Raw genomic sequence first — 18,019 nt, forward strand, 5'->3', positions numbered from 1 at the left:
CTGTTTGGGATAATAATGAACTCTTTCAAAAACAACCTGGGGTCATGGAAGATGGAAGGTAAGAGATTGATCCAGAAAATTGATACCAATGATGAGTATCTATTGAGGGAAAAAAAAAAAGAGGAAAGGCAGAGTGGAAATTGGAGGATCCTGATTAAATGATATGATGATAAATGTAAAAAGTATACAGTTGTGTACAATGCATATTCAGAAGACGATTCATTCATTTTACATGCCCTTCTCTTCTCGCTCATTCTCCCTGTTTCTTTAAATGCAACATTGTCTCTGCCAATAGGTTGCCATGAAATCTTGATTTTGAAGTGGTCCCTCAGTGCCCATTAACCCTGGAGCAAGACGTTCCTGATGGATGTTTGATGGGTCACTTGCTTGGGGACCGTCACGCAGGGTCAGCAGGGCTGGTGCATCCCTGACTAACCTGTGTGCTGTGCCCTGTGGACGGAGAATAGACTTAATACATCGTATGCCCCAGTCCATGCTCACATCCAGCGCCTTGGTGGATTCTGATTAATACAAAGACACCCAGTAAGAAAACAGAGCAGAAGAACTGCCCCCCGTCCCTTATGAGGCACCTCAAGAAAGATGTTAATTAGCTTGGTTTCTAATGAGGTCTTCTCTGCCTCTTCCAGGAATGAGGGAACACAGCCAGGATGAGGCGTGAATCCCCTCTGCCTCTTCCCTGTCACTCTCCCCACAGCATGATGGCCACTTTACAATTCATTGAAAAACTCCTGCTTTTAAGTTGCTGCCAGGTGACTTAGCAGGAATCAGCACACTTACAGGTGTCTTGGGACCGCGGCGCTGATGCCTGGGAGTTCCGAGACCACGCCCCCTGAGGAGCGCCCCTCCGCCCCCCGTGGTGGCCAGACCCCCTAGGGAGGAGCTGTTCCATCACCAAGGGCCCCCTTGCCAGTCCTGCCATGATGGAAAAGAGTCATCCTTTCAGCTTTAAGGCAGATCCAACCAGAGGTGTAATCGTGACTTGCGATTCTTCAGTTAGTAGAACTGTTTTGTAGATGAGCGCGGGGAGCTAAGAGTATCCAGTTACCTCCTCCTCCTAGGTCTTGAGCCTCTTTTGACCTCGGGTCCTGCCTACCTGTCCACTACATCTCCTCCCTCAAGAACCCGTCTTTTCTCCTTTCTTATCTTTTCCGGACTGTGCCATCCTCCTTCTCATCTCCACGCTTCACCGGCACTTGGCAAACTCTTACTCATCCTTCAAAACCCAGTTGAAATATTTCTTCTTCTGGGAAGGTCCCAGCTCTCTCGCGAAGAGGGATTCTCTCTGCTTTGCCTCCCCTTGTCCACGACAGAATGTATCAGCGTGTAGTGAACTCAGTGGACCTGGTTATGTCATTTTCTCCTTTCACCGTGAGTTTTAGAGGTCAGCGTTCTTACTCATCTCTGATGCCTGGCGTAGAGCGGGTGATGAATAAATGTATGTGCATATGAGTCAGATCACAGAAAAGCTAGATGTCATCTTAAAACACTGTCCAGTGAGGTACTGATCTCCACAACAGGTTAGAACAAAATCAAGTGGTGACAGAGCAAGCTAGTAAGCTTCAAATCCTACTAAAACCCAAGAAAGAAATTCTCCCTCCTGACTTCCTGCGAGATTTGGGACCACCGCAGACAGCACATCTGGCTCCTTGAGTGGCCCTGCCGCTCCTTCCCCTCCGCGCCCTATGTGGATCCTGTCACAAAGGGGAGGCCTGGAGTGTGGCCATCCTCCCTGTTGTCACGTGGCTCTTTCTCCGAGTGCAACTCGCTGGGCAGGGTTGAGAAGGAGAGCAAGGAGTGTGGGTTTCCTGCAGAGAAGTCAAAGGCAGAGGAAATAGCCCATAGGACAGGAAAAACCTGAAATACAGACTAAGGAGGGCAGCTCCCTGTCTCTGGTGGGGGCATAGTCAGCTGGGTGCAGGGACCAGGGCGCTTAGCACAGCAACTCCAGGAGGCAGCTTTGCACATGTGAGGGCGGTAGCAGTCATGTCAGAGTGCAATTACAGATGTGACATTTCCAGGACATTCCCCTGCCCCCCCCCCCAGCCCCGTGCACCTGGAGTGACCATCTTCAAGACCAAAGGCAGAAAGCTCCTCCCTGCCCATTCTCAGCAGTCACCCAAGTACCAGTGTATGGGGTTCTAGTGATTCACTTGGGACTCTTTGCCTGGAGATTGGAAACTTTTTTCCATAGAAGTGATACTGTAAAAGTTGGTTTGATTTCTATCTGGTCCACTAATCCGCATCAGCCCGTGATGTGCCCGAGAATCAGTTAGAACCGTTCGGCTGCCCCCTCGCCAATCTCTGCCATATGATTTCCAAGAAGGTTCACCGTGGGCCTCGGAGTTCGATGCTGATGCGCCCTCCATCGCGGTCCTGACGCGGGGGCTGCTGAGCCCTCGGGACTCAACAGGAGGTGCTCTGAAATCTCCGGGCCCAGGCATCATTTGATGCCTCTGTGACTGCCTTCCAAGGAGACGTTCCTCCATCTCCGGCCTCCCCCTGAGTGAGGGTGCACTGGCAGGGTGGGTCAGCGGGGAAAGAAATGGCCTTGGGGGGTGGGGTGGGCCCTCGCACTCCTTGGGGAACCTTTTCCCAGACGTGAGTCATTGTGTTGAGAGTGTGAATGCTGGGGACTCGCTTAGGAGTGCATGGCTGCGCGTGTGCATGTTTGCACGTGTGTGTGCACGTGCATGCATCTGCGCACGCGTGCGCAAGTATTTTGTGCATGCATCTGTGCGCATGCGTGCCTTGCGTGCGTGTGTGCGCACGCGCACGCGCGTGAGCTCACAGGTGGAGATGGCTGCTGTAGACAGCGCATGATTCGGTTTACGCGTTCCCGTCTGCATGTGGATTCCCATCGCTTCCTCTGCACTTTGTTCATCTCTCCTTGGTTTTCGCCTCCTGCTGCTGGGCAGGTGGGTTGTGTGTTGGCTCCAAGTCTGGCTTTTCCCCCTGGGGTTTCATCACCGAGCTGTATTTTTGTGTGTCACAGAGCAAAAGGGAATGATGAGTCCGAACTCTTTTGAGAATAATTTGAGTATGATTTTATTCTGTTTGATGACATTTTACTTGTGGGCAGATTTCGGGCTCTTTGTAAAGAAAAGCAGAGGGCGCTACACAAAAAAAGAAATCATTCGAAGCCTAGGAAGAGAGGTGGCGTAACGTCATTTGTGATCGGACTGTGTACTTATCTGGTTATAAATACAAATTCCAGACCCACTAAGATGCTTCCGGCTAATCGTTCTAAAATGCAGACACATGGTTTGGCTTTAAGATAAAGCTCTGTGGTTTAAGAAGCCTCTACCCTCAGTATCACCTTAAGGCTTAAAAATAGCTTTCTCATGTCATTTGCTATTTTGCCTCTGAGCCTCCCCCGCCCCCACCCCCCACCCCTTCCCCTCATCCGGATCGTGCTGTCAGGAGACAGGGACTTCTGAAGAGTCTACAGGGGGATTTTGAAATTGCGTCTGGCCTGTGGCCTTTGATGTCACACTCTCTGTCACCCTCTCCCTGTAACTCGGATGATGATAGGAGGAAGGGGGGTGACGGTGCTTCTGACCTCAGACCAAGACTTGTACTTACGCAAAGCAATCCTAACGCTTTTGAGAAAATTAAAAAGAAATTAGGAAAAATTTGGGGAAATTTGCCCCGAATGGGACACTAAGCTTAGGACTGTTCGTATTCAGCAATCTTTGCTGATTGACACAATCAATGGTGACAACAGTTACCTGGCTGAGATTGATTGCATTAGGTTATTAATGGTGCTGGTGTTTCCAGACAAATCTCTGGGGCTAAATAACACGGCCAAGAAGTTCAGATGCAGACATCCATTATTCCTCTGGAATCAGGGAAGGGTGAGTCCATCGCTGACCCAGAATTGCATTGATGGTTGCTTGACCCTCTGCAGAGGACACCTCGGAACAGTCTCCAGGTCTTAATGCCTGTGCAGAATTAGCCTGGAGGAAGGACCGGTGATGCTGGGAGTGGGTGGGGCTTGTGCCCTTCGGTTGGCAGAGAGCAGCATCGGGGAAGGTCTTCTCCAGCCTTCTCTCCTGTCTCTTCCTCAAAGTCTTCACAAGTCTCATGCCAGGTTATGAATTTAAAAAGGAAAAAAGGAAAACCATCACGGTGATATAACGCATTTAGGGGGAGCCCTCAGGTTTATTTCCGGGCCAGATCGATTTCTCATCTGGGAGGTGCCTCCGAGAATCAGACGTGATTGTTCGTTTCTTCCTTATCGAAGGGCCCCTGAGATTCCAGGTCAGTGCCTCCGTGGAACCTTTGGACGCGTACGTGTGTCTGAGATTCAGAGGAAGAATGTCATTAGAAATTGGAACTTGAATTCAAGGGGATATGAGAGAGAATTGCTTCCACTCAGGAAGCTGTTTTTCTGTGCCTTCAGAAACCTTGTGTACAGAGCAAGGCTGAGAACCACGGTCTTGATGGGCTGTTTGCAAACTTCCCTTTCAGCTAAAGGTTTTTTTATTTTTTTATTTTTCCTGCGTATCTCTCTTTCTCTTCCTACTGCGGCAGTGAATTGAGTGGGAAGAGGGTGTGGGAGGCAGGTGAGCAGAGGAACTGTTGTCAAGAGGCTCCTCTCCATGAAATCGGGGGGGGGGGGATTTCTGATTTCTGCCCCGATCTTCATACTGTAGCCTCTGAATAAACTCCTAGACCATTAGTCATCCCAGCCATCCTGAGAGTATTGTCACCAAGAGCTGCCCCCACAATGTCCTTGGCTTACTTTTAGTTTCAGGAAGAGGAATCAGCGGGACTTGATTACACAGTCTGGTCCACTGGGGCTCCGAGTAGGTTTCTTGCTCTGACCCCAGGCCTGCCTAAGAGGGTGCCCAAGTCTGGGTCAGGCTGGCCTGACCCCCCTGAGGCAGGCTGGTGACATGCAATGACGGGCGGCTTGATGTTCAGAGCAGCTTGCCACCAGTTACGAAACACAGCATGCTGTGTTAGTTAATTAACAGCGATTTATAAGCAGCTACTGTCTATGAAGTTCTAATCCAGAAGCTGGCAGGAAGGAGTAAGAGGGAGCTGGAAAAAAAAAAAAAACCGAATGTGAAGTGCAATGTGGTATCCTGGCTTGGATCCTGGAAAAGAAAAGGAATGAGTGGAAACACTGGCGAAATCCAAATCCGAATCAAGTCTAGGGTTTGGGTTGTAGTAATGGACCAATGTTGATTTCTCAGTTTGGAAGAATGTGTCATGGTTATGTAAGATGTTAACATTAAAACTTAGCGAGCGACGTAGGGGAACTTCCTGTCCTCTCTCGCAACTCTTCAGTATATTTAAAGTTATCCTCAAATGAAAAGTTTATTTAAAAATAAAAGAAAAGGAACATACCTTGCGAAGTTCCAGTCATCTTACTTTGCTAAACTCAGTCCGTGCTTGAGGTTACACTTAACTCTCTGGAGTTATAACTCTATGGAGTTTTTTTCCCCAAGGAATATGCATTTTTACTGAATGTTTTATTTTGGATATTCTCTGTTAGAAGGAGCTTCTTTGGTATGGCTTGCTGAGTTGAACGGACACAGAAAAGCTAGTGAATATGTGATTTGTTCTGACCTTTCTGCGCAGCCTGCATCAGAGGCCAGCACATATTAAATGGTAAATGAGACTCCGAATGCCTTCCATCTGGGCCCAGCAGATTGGGACTTAAGGGCCCATCGCTGTGTGCGAGGTTTAATAGCAAAACGATGAGTCCAGCCTACTGGGAAAAGACGGTATTACTGAGCAATCACAGATAAAATTACAGGATTATAAAAGCGATCTGGAACATTTCAGCTTGTCTCCTTGTTCAAAGGAAGCGCCCAGAACTTTTCATAAGAGGACAGGTTTTATATCCAGAGAGATTAACTCAGCACTGAAACAATTTCACCACGAGAGGAATGCTGGCAGGTGAGGGAATAAGGGAGGAAGGGAGATACGTGGGCATGTGGTCTGCGCATCCTGTACTCACGAAAAGTTGATGACCCACCTCCTGCCCCGTCGAACCAGCGGGAGGGGTAAATGAGTCTGGGTAGGTATCTTGAGGAGACCCTGCTTTGGGCTCCCTCCCCAGAGCACAGAGCGGGAAGGAAGATCTCCTGTAGAAGGTGAGACACTTGACTCCCAATCAAACTGACTTTTTTGTAAGGAAAGGGAGGCAGATTTCGAGAAAACAGCTCCTGCAGTGGATTTAGGACGTTCTTTAGATGGAACAGAAGCAGCTGGAGCTTGGTCCCATGGCAGGGTCACTGATGCAGCAGGTCTGGGATGCGCCCCCGGGAGTTCGCATCTCCAGCAAGGTCTAGGTGATGCTGATGTGGCAGACCCGGGTACCACAATTTGAAGATCTAGACTCTCTTTTCTGAGTAGTCATGGTGAATCCCGAGGAGATATTTATCTATTTTTCTTTAAAAGTCTCCATTAATTTTTTTTTTCCGTTTAGGTCTGATCGTTCTATTTCTTTTCTCCAAAGCTGGGATGATACAGATGCCAGTGGGGACTGGGGTGTAATGTCTGCTTCTGATTGTTTTCTTAATAGACAGTTGAGGGTGTGGAGTGGCGTTTGGGGTGGGGAACATGCGAAATCACAGGTGCTGGGCAGAAAGCATCCTACATCACGCTGCCTTGGCAGTTTTCCATCATGACTTGTAGGGTCAGGGGTTCCTAGACTCCAAGTTTGTTCGGAAGTCTATGTGGGTAAGTGATTTGACTCACACGGGAACCTGTGGGCAGGGACAGGGACCCAGATATTGAGGTGGGGCATGCTGGTGGCCCTGCTAACGGGAGACATCCCTCTAGATGCACCCCGTCTGTGGCTGAAAGGGCATCTCATCTAAAAATGCATAATCTCTCCTCTTTTAACCGTCAAACTCCAACATGGTGGGAATCAAGATTGGCCCCCCTCTTCCTTTTAAAAATTATGTTTAAAAATTTGGTTTCTTTCTGAATGCAAAAAAGGAACACAGAGTCAATATGGAATATTTAGACAATTTACAAAGGACAAAGAAAAAAATACATTTTATGTAGGTGTATAGATATAAAATCTTTTTACTATTTAGAGGCATGTCTTGTCTTTCTGGTTTTTGTTTTCACACTTTTCCCTCTCGTCTTATGTGTATATGAATAAATATGCAAATATTGCTTTATGTGGGTGGTAGTATGTGGACCACGCTGGTTGTGGCTTGTAGATGCCTTTGTGTTGCATTCAGCGTAAAAGCCAATATCTTTATTACGACCTACTGTTTGCACCAGGCCCTCTCCGCCTTGTCACCTCCCTGAGCTCATTACCTCTTATTCACTCTGCTCCAGCTATGCCAGTCTCCTTGCTAACCTGTGATCACCTCACGCTCAGGACCCTATTGCTTGCTGTTCCCTACACTCAAAACACTGTTCCCCTGGGTATCTGCAAGATGAACCCTCACTTCTTCCAGACGTTTATTCACAAGCTTCTTCCACAGTGAGGACTTTTGGGACCACTTTAAAATTTCACTTCCCCTTTCACATTATTTTCTCCTACTTAGCAATCATGACTAACATACTCTGTATTTGACTTATTTATCTGAGTTATTATCAGCTTCCCCAACTAGGAGATGAGCACCGTGACGGGGGTTGTTTGTCACCTGGGTTGTTCCCCGCACTGTCCCCGGTGCAGAGATTACACTCCATAGATATCTGTTTAAAAATCTGGAATGGATGAGCTCAGCAGTGCGGCAGGAATCCTGTTCCACGTCCATCAGTATCTTCTGTCATGACTTTAATAGCTTTGTTTTCATTTAATAACTTTGTTTTCCATTATGCATCTGTAAAAATACACCACAGTTTATGAAACGTTAGTTTACTACCTAATATGGCACAGTTTGTTCAAAATATTACCTTCTGTTAATCTCCGTATGTAAATTTTTGCATTTGGCTGTCATAATCAGTGCTTTAGCAAATAGCCGTGTACGTATTTGCTCAAACTCTGATACTTCCCTTTGGATAAATTTCCAGACATTTCTGGTCAAGAAGAATTATGTCTTTAAGATTTTTAATATACATTCTCAAATCACTCTGTAAGAAGGCTGTAGTGTTCTCAGAGTGGTGATTTAAAATGCTCATTTCGCCTCACCTTTGACAAGACTAGACTAAAAAAAATGTTCTCAACTTTATGAATAAAATATGATAACATTAAACATTTTTATGTTTCTTTGATTGCTGGTGTGATTGATCTTTTTTCATACTTTTATTGGACATGCGTATTTCTTTTTTTTTTTTGCATTTTATGTTCTCTGCTTAATTTGGGTGAAGTTGGTCAGCTTTCTTTTAGTATTCTGTCAATATTGTTCATGTAGATAAGCATTTTAAAAATGTGTGTGGTTAATATTCTTTACTATTTGCTTTTAAATGTCATCATGATATTTCTTGATATACAGAACATTTTAATGTTTATGGAATGGGAGAGGCATGTCTTTTCTGTTTTGAATTGTTTTCTATTTTATGCTTAAAAAGTTTAACCCATCCTAAGATTATATGAATATTTTTATATATTTCTTCTAGTTATTTTATGGCTTTGTTATTTCCCCCAAATTGTTATTCACTCTTCCGATTCCACTTATTTAATAATGTCATTTCCCTCGCCAACTTGAAATTTCCCTTTATCATATACTAATTTCAGTGTATATTTACTTTGGTTGTTTTTACATCATTCCATTTTATTAGCCTTTCTGTAGTGGAAACCCACCGTAAAAACTCATGGAGTTTTATAATATGTTTTTTCCTGCTTGAAGCTACATTGCTCCTAATTTTTAATGTTCAAAGTCATCTCAGCTTTTTGCCATTTTTTTTGTTCTCTTGTGGAAGAAATTCAGATTCATTTTTCTCCAACATCCAGCGGTTACACTTGCACTGAATCCGTAAACTTATCTGAGACAACATGACTTCTCTTGGGGTCCAGCTGGCTAATTCTCTAATTCCTTTCTTACAGCCATTATTGAACATGGCTTGATGGGCACAGCTTCTGGCCCTGTCTCAGTTTCTGCAAAATCTTCAACTTCGCAGTAAAGCTTTGCTTTGTGAGTGGCATTTTTTTCTTAGCCTGGCTGCCCGGTGTCCCAACACTGGGAGTGACTGCCACACTTTACAGCCCTGGCTCCCAGGATGCCGAGCCAATGCAGGGGCCCAGTCTCCGCCCTTGTATCCCGTCCTTTTTTCAGCTGGTGAGACGGGACGTACGTCCATCAGTGGATAATCTATTAGTTGCATCTCTCCCCCCAGCTAATAACTACAAATGTATGTCACAGGATGGATGCCAAGCGATGACAAGAGATAAATGTTTTGTCAGTTCAAGAAGCCATGTGAGAAGGGATAGCTGTTACAGTTTTTGCTGTTGTTGTTGGTCCAAATCTGAGTTTGGGGGAAGGACAGTGGGACGTAGATGGTATCTTTTTATTTTTTGTTTCAGGGATCTCTCTCTTTATAAGACGTGGCTATGGGTAGATTTATGATAAAAAACAGCAGCTTATCCTTAAATATAGCTCTTTGTCTAGGTCAAGCCTCACTCTGAGTGCTTTCGCATCTAAATTCATTTAATCCCCACTGCCACCCTGTGAGGGAAATTGTATTATTATTCCAATTTTACAGCTTATCTCAGTTGAACTCCCTATGCCTTACAGCCAGTGGAAATTCACTTTAAGTTCGGGTATCAGGTGGTCTACCAAATTAATTTGTAGTGTGTGTTTCATCCCCTTCATTCTTCACTAGGATTTTAGAGTTAGACTCAGGGAGACACTTAGAGTTTCACCAGGTGCCTTTAAAACTGGAATCCATCTTTTTTCCTCCAGCCTTCCATTAGAAAAAAACACAGATAACAAAATTTTACCAAAAAAGTGGCCGTTATCACTGAATGAATTTTAAGGCAAATGCCCTGTAACCAAGACCCAGGTCACTCATTCCAGGACCGCCGTCATCTGCTCCATCCCTACCGTGACCCTTTTTGTGCCACCAAAATAAACCACCACTCTTGACTTTTTCCAGAACCATTTCTCAGGTTTTTGTAGAGTTTTATGATGAAGACTGCCTCCCTAATTACCATAGTTCAGTCTTGCTTAATTTATTTTATAATTTGATGTATTTCTTTTCATTGATTTGAGTCTGCAGATTCCTTCTCTGTTTGCTTCTTTTCCTTATAATTTATCCAAAAAAAAAAAAAAAACCCCTTGGGGGCATTTGACCTACAGAATTTTCTAGAGTGTAAGTTTCTGCTGAATGTGTCTCTGTGGTTCAACTCAACAATTTCATCTATTTTTTCTACTCCCTGAAAATTGGCAGATGGGTCCAGAGACTTGATAGGATTTGGGATTGGTGCATTTGGCAAGATTGTAAGTGGCGTTGCGTTCTTTCATCCAAAGACGTGCAGTCTCTGATTGTCTCTGCTTTTGTGATGTTGGTGCTCAATGCCTACATCCATTAATTCATCGAAGCTTGCAAAATGGTTTCATTCTATCATTTCTTTTCCATTGATTAATTGAAGTCACTTTGAATCAGCACTTTTCCTCATGGACTATTTGGTACTCTGCGCTGCCATTCCTTTAGAAAAGGCAGACATCTTGTTTTCCTCTGTCCTTTTATTTATCAATATTCCAGTTAAAGAACTGGTTCCTTACAGTTCTACAAAGGTGGCCGAATAGGCTCTTAAAGAAATATGGTTATGAATGCATGGATTTACTGTATCTGCCAGGTTTTGATCAATTGCAATTCCTACCCCTTTTGAGTTCAGATTGTCCCATTTTTTGCCACTGGGAGCCTCTCCAAGTTTGCCCCTGAATCCTGATGTCATGACTGTGTTTGTCTTTGCTAGCTTTCTTGTTACTGAGTGTGGCCAGATACTCCAGGCTTATCTTGCACACTTTTCTGGAATCAGCTTGCTGCCCCCCGACCCAAGACTGAGTTTCTTTTAGTGGGACTGCTGTTTCAAGTTTGCTAGGTTTCTGAGTGCCAGGGACATGGTACTGAGTTTGTAACTGTCTTTAGGGCTCTTCTGGGGCCAGAACTAAAAGATACATGTTTACACAAGAGCTTAACGAGTAAATACTGATCCTTCCAATTCAATCGTGATTTCAGGGTTTGTATCTACTCTCCTATATTCTTCTGTTTACTCTTTCTCCATATTGAGCATCTTGTGTCTCAGAGACACAGGAAATGACAAATTAGAATATTCCATAATTACTCATTTACTCTATCCAATATTATACACATAACATCCTGCAAATAGCAGTACTAATAATACTACACCATTAATGATTAACTGATAAATTAAAGCTTTTTTTTGCAGCTCCCCGTAGTCTCCCCAGTTAAAATAGTTATACCATAGCCCCAGTATCTGAGCCATTAAATATTATATGTTCTCCCTACTGACCCCTTTTATCTTAATTTCATAAGGAACCATATATAATACACAAATACTTATTGTATGTTGGTGTCTCTCTCGGCATCTCTGTAGATACAACAGGAAAGGCTCATGAGAACAAAGTTACCCGAGTTCACACCTGTTATCACTTTGGACACTTTATCCTGAAATGCCAGGTTTGCTGGATATAAAAAAAAAAATGGGTTCACATTTCTTTTCTTGAGAATGTAAAATATGTTACTGTATTTATTTTTTGGAATAAAACACTGCAGTTGAAACATCTGGTGATGATCTAATATTGTTTCCCCCATAAATAAGTCTTTTTGGTTTTTTTTTGGAGGCTGAAATAATTTTTTCAAATGTTACTCTTAAGTTCAGTAATTTTCCTGGAATGTATTTCAGTATTGGTTGCTCTGAACTGACATTAGGACGATGCTCTTTTAATATATACTAATTTCTTTAATTTGGATTTTTAGGAAATGCCCATGTGTTTGCTTTCCTTTATTCCTCTTTCATTTTTGAGGTCTCTTATTATTCATGTGTTGGATCATCCTTGTCTTTCTTCAGTTTGTCACTTAGCACTGAAGCTCTTTGTAGCTCTGCTTCTTTGGGAATTTTAAATGGTTTCCTTAATTTTACCTTCTAGTTCTCTTAGAGAATTATTCATTGTGTTTATTCATCTTCTCTTCCTTTCGATTTAATCTTCATCTCTGAAGTGATTTACTCTTTCATCTCCACTTATTTTTGTCGTTCTTAAACCTAATTTGTGAATTTTCTCATCCTTATATTGTTCTTTGATGTCTTGTATCATTTTCTTAACGTCTTCATCTGCTTTGAAACAGAAGGTGGTGGTTTTGATCTGTTTTGAAAGCATTTATTTCTGATGTGTTTTCGTTGTCTGTAAGCATGTTATTTTGCTGCTTTGGAAAATAACGTTATGAAAAGGATCTGATTCTGGTATTTTTTCCCTTGCTCATTAGCATGTATTTGTCTCTTGAACTTTTTAGAAGGAGGTATGATTCAAGGTTGCTCTTCTAACTTAACAGAGCTCCTTACTTTTTGAATTTTTGGCATAAGTATGTGTGTGTGTAGTGTTTAAAAAATGTAACGGCCCATTTACTGAGGTTATTGGCTCTTTCTCCCTCCCCCATGTTCACCTGGACCTCTCCTTTCTTTGTCTCCATTGTCCTTGTCCTGATGGACTTTGAGTCTACGTAGATCAGTTTCTTTTCAGTACAGAGCTCTCTCCTGGAAGGAAGTTCTGATGGGTCATATGGGAAGGTCAGAGGGGCTGGGCTGTGCTTGCCTCTTTTGACCTTCCATAGACCCCCCTGTACCTACCTGCGATCGGGGTGGAACAGGCCCCCTCCCCATTTCAGCTGCTGGGCTTTCTCTCTGCGTAATGGTCCTGCCACTCTGAGGGCCAGCAGGTGCCCCGCTGCTTCCTTCTGTTTCCTGCACAGGTGCGTATACCTACAGGACTTTCAGTTTTTGTTGGCTTATTTTTATCTTTCACTTGTAGTTTGAAGTGCACGGGAGTATTCTGTCACTCAAGGTTGAGTGTGAATTTCTTGTTGGGCTTTTGCATTCTCTTTTTATTTGGGGATTTAGAGAAATTTTGAAACTGTTACAACTGCTACCAACATCTTCTCAGAATCCTCATTTTATTTTGTATGCATGTATTTGTTTTAATTCACTGGCTGATATTTATTGAATGGCCCATGGCAGGTCCTCTTATAGACAGCGGGGACAGAGATGACAGTAAAACAGAGCTCCTGGCCTCTGGAAGCATCCGTTACAATGGTAGGAGACAGGCATTAAACGGGTGCAAGTGCAAATAAGTGAGAAAAATGTGCAGTATGAGTAAATTCCATGAAAAAGATAAAATAAAGATAAAATAAAATATGCATCCATTCTCTAGTCCATCTGAATACTTAATATATTAATAATATATTATTACCTAGAATTATAATGATATAATATTATAATATTGTACATATATATATATATATAGAAAAGCATTTTCCAAATTACAAAACATGTCTCCATATATTGTATTCTTTAATTCTGACTTTTATCTCATGAATAGACAGGCAGAGCAGATTTTATTTCGTACATAACTGGGGAGAAATTTCAGACTCAGTAATTATAATTGCCATCCAGGACATTTAAAGCCAAGACTTAAACCTTTTGAATTGAGATATGCCCTTTTAAATTCAGTCTTCTGTGTTTTTTTTTTTTTTTCTTACCACATCACACAAAAGCCCATGCTGGGCATGGGGCATGATACATTTTTGGACCAAAGAATTGACATTCCGTCAGATAATGAGATGTGTGCTACATAGTGTTAAGTGTCGGGTGGGAGGAGCCGGAATGAAGTGGTGTGGGAGTGAGGGAGGAATGAGATCTCTTTGTGGGGGGTCATCTGGGGGAAACCTTGAAGAGAAAAATGATGTTTGAATGACCCTCGCCTGTAGAGAGATGGGAAATTCTAGGTGGAAGGGGCCATGTGGACAAAGACACGTAGGGTTGTACTCAGTGTGGTTGTAGGTGGTGGGGTCCATTCATCCATTCAAGCTACTGTGGGCACTCCAGGCACTGCACTGGGCAGAGGCGAGCAGGTGGATAAGACGGGCTACGTCTCATGGGGAGGCTACTGCTCTCACACCTGATGCAGCCCTGGGACCGAAAGGACTGACTCTGCCCTCGCCTGCAGCATCCGATGAGGGCAATGAAGAGCAGAGACACGGAGAGCTGGGATGTCACGCCATTCACTGGGCAGGCTCCTCGGAGTTCCTGCTTGGGGAACATTATGTATAAAAAGCAGTAGGATTTTAAGATTTGCAGATACTAACTACTACATATAAAATAAACAACCAGTTCTTACCATACAGCACAGGAAACTATATTCAATATCTTGTATTAGTCTAAAGCGAAAATGAATATGAAAAATTATATATATATATATGAAACTGAACCACTCCAGAAATTAACACAACACTGTAAATTGACTATATGTCAATAAAAAAAGAATTAGGGGAATAAAAATAGTTTAAAAAAAGCTGTGGAAAACTGTGTTGAGAATTAGATGGTGGCAGATTTTAAGTGTCAGGATAAAAAATTTATTTTTAGATAGTAAAGGGCCCTTGAAAGTTTCTGGTGAGAAGACTGACCGAAGATGCCAGCCTGTATCATGGAAAATAACACTGCCTTGAATTTAGCGAGTCGTGTATTAAAAAATCAGCTCCCCCCACCATTCTAAAAGTTATGACACATTGGAGAATTTAGGGAAGCACACTGAGCTTCATTTTCCTGATCTGTGAAAATGGGAGTTTATTCATTTATTTATACACTGACGCCTCCATTCAGTGATTCACTGATTTTTCAGTTCAACTGGTATCTCATCATTACTCACTGTGGTCTGGGGCTGCACTGAACGCCTAGCAGCCACCAGCCTATGGACCCACTGACTTGTCTGAAACATGGATTAACCTGAATTGGGATGTGCTGTTCATATAAACCCCAGATTTCAAAGTCTTAGTAGGAGAATAAGAAGATAAAATGCCTCCTTAATAATTGCTCTGTTGAAAACATATTGAAAGGAAAACAATCTGAATGTATTGGGCTAAATAAAATCTGTTTTTAAAAATTAATTTCACAGGTTCTTTCATTTTTTTTAACATGGCTGTTAGAAAATTTAAACGTGGTCGTATTTGTGGCTGGTACTTTATGCTCTAGGACAGCGCTGCTGTTCTAGGTACTGGGCCCACGGGACTGAGTAATTTAGTGGTGGGAGACATAATAAATATATGGATTTAAATATCTAAACCATGTAAGTTTAGAACATGGAATAAGCACTATGAAGAATATAAAAGAGGGGCCCGCCACGGAGAAGGACTCAGGCACAGACAGGATCGATGGAAGAAAAGAAGGTAAAAGTGGATTGAGAGAGAGAGAGAGAGAAATAGTTTCGGGATGTAATTGGAGGCCAGGGGATGGGATCTGCTGATGGCTTGTATTTGGGGGGATGAGAGCAAGTGGAAAAGGAATAATACTTATTTATACACTGTGAGATATACACGTGACAGCTCTGGTTCTGAGCTATTATGAAAACTAAATGTGGGGACGTATGTAAGGCACCTCGGAGGACGTCAGGCACAGCTGGCTCTCAGGAAGGGCAGCCGGGCCGGTGCTGTGGACTATGGGAGCGTGGGGACGATGGAGAACAGTGCTGCTCTAAGGGCGGCCTCTCGGGATGGGTGCAGCGCCAGTTTTAAGGCTGCCTCAGCTCCGTCCAGTCTTCACGTGGTGTCTCAGACAGTAAATGCGGCTTTTTCTCCGGCAGTTTCTGAGATTTTGAGAGCTTTTCGACGTTTGTCTTCTCCTGGTCCCCCCGCCTCTCCCGCCACCTGTGTTCTCTGCGGCACATCTTCCCCCCGCGGCAGTTTCCTTTGCTAGCTCTCTTTGTTAGTGGGGTTTATCTAACTTATGAGTCTGCCCTCTCCCAGGAGCTCTGGCTAATTTCTCCCTTTTGGGATCTTGTAAGTACTGTTACCATCTGTTTCAATGTTTCTTCAGTGACTGAAAAACCAACCAGTGCCTTCCAAATGCCAAAGGCACACAGAGAGTTCTGCACCCGACCCGAGCAGACGGCTTCCTTCTCTCTTTCCTTTATTGTCACAAGGACCGCTTTCCCCAATCCTATGGAAATGGAGAGATGGTTTGCCATCCAGGTGACGGGGGATGTATGTCTCTAGTCCACAGGGGAGCACAAGGCTCCTGCCAGCTTTCACACAGGCACCGCAGCTTCTTCCTGGGGCATCTGGACACCACCCGCCTTCCTAGCCAGCGGGACGCAGCCGTCTTGTGTGGGCAAACTCCCAGGGTAACGTCTCATTGCCACTGTCCCCATTTTGGTATCGAGTATGAACTGTATGCCAGTTGCTCTTCTCCTGAGACGGAGCAACAATGTTGGGAAGAGAGCAAGGGAGAGATGATTGCATGTGGAAAACAGATGTATGTGATCAAGTTGGAGCTGGTTCGTGGATGGCCACGCCCAAGTCACTCATTCAGCACCCCTTTAATTCGTGTTTATTGAGTCTTTTCTTTGTAACTAGACCCGCGGCAGGTTCTGGAGACAAAGGGAGGGTAATTCTTAAAGATCTTGCCTTCAGGATGTTTTGGGAGAGACCGTACTTTAAAAAAAAATGCTAGTAAAACAATGAAAAGAATACCCTTAATCAAAACTTAAGGCATGGATGTTAAGAACCAGAGGAGGTCAGCAACACAGACACAGAGGAGGTTCTCAGAACTCCTGAAGGGACTCCTGAATGCATGGTCGGGCATCCTGATGGGATGTGAATACGCTGGGAGGAGAGAGAAAAGTGGGCCCTGGATGGAGTGGGCCAGGATGCAGGAGAGGAAACCATGGGAGAACGATTGCTCAGGGAACATGACTTCTGGGTCTTTCTGTCCCAGTAGAGCAGGCAAGAGGGAGAAGAACATTCTTACCTGCCTACCGCCTCTTTTCAGAGTTAAATACCAGACAGTAAGCCACGGCATGCATCACTCTGGGAGTAGTTGCATGTATGGGGCATTTCATCCTCCTGCAGGGTATGGGCGGGGACACAGTTATTTTGGGCTCTAGCAGGGGGTATCACATGCCTCTTGCCTCAGGGGTGGCTTAGTAGCAGCTGCTGATAGATTTCCATTATAGCCGTGAAATGTCTTTAGCCAAAGCGGACATCAGTGATCAGAATTCCAAGGATGTCCATCCAGCTCGTCTTGAGAGGAACTCCATATACTACAAGGCGGTGCATGCAAACAAAATAATTCTTCTTATAACCAGAAGCTGAGATGACATTGTAAGTCAACTAAAAAATAATAATCTTTCTTACTGCTTTTCCCTTCTCAGTGGGTTTGCCTCCAACCAGAAGATGCCCCGAAAAGACAAGTTATGCTTCAAATGTCAGTCTTTCTTTGGGCTTTTGGGATCATTTAAATGCATCTCTTCGGCTTTTGTTTTTTTTTAAACAGGTTTATTGAGATATAATTTATATATCATACAGTTCACCTATTTAAAGTGTACAGTTCAAAGGTTTTTAGTGTATCCATAGTGTCATGTAACTATTAACCATAATAAATCGTGGAATGTTATCACCAAAAAGAAACCCTGTACCCATTAATAATTGCTTCCCGTTTTCCCTCACTTCTCCCTCCCAATTCTCCTGTTCCTTGACCATCACTAAGCTACTTTCTAACTTTTACAGATTTTCCTATTGTGCAAATTTCATGTAAATGGAATCATACAAAGTATGGTCTTTTGTGATTGGCGTGTTTCACGTACCATGTTTTCAAGGTTCATCTGGACGGTAGCATGTGTCAGTATTTTATTCTTTTCATTGCTGTTAATCTATCATTGTATGGATTATAGCACATTTTATTTACCTGTTCTTCAGGTGTTGGACATATGGGTTATTTTCCCTTCTGAGCTATTATGAAGTACACTGTTACGAATATTTATGTACAAGTGTCTCTGTGGATATATCTTTTTATTTCTCTGGAATGAAATATACACTCACTTCTCAGTTTTCATCTCTAAAGTCACCGACTATG

The 18,019-nt window shown here is 43.4% G+C and overlaps 1 protein-coding gene across 2 annotated transcripts in view; it reads left to right on the top strand.

Annotated features, from left to right (window-relative positions):
* Positions 1 to 18,019, top strand: part of ZMAT4 (zinc finger matrin-type 4) — a 260,097-nt gene that overhangs the window by 113,100 nt on the left and 128,978 nt on the right. The gene's annotated exons all lie outside the window — the stretch shown is intronic.

Source organism: Vicugna pacos, chromosome 26 (assembly GCF_048564905.1).
Source record: "Vicugna pacos chromosome 26, VicPac4, whole genome shotgun sequence".
NCBI lineage: Eukaryota > Metazoa > Chordata > Mammalia > Artiodactyla > Camelidae > Vicugna > Vicugna pacos.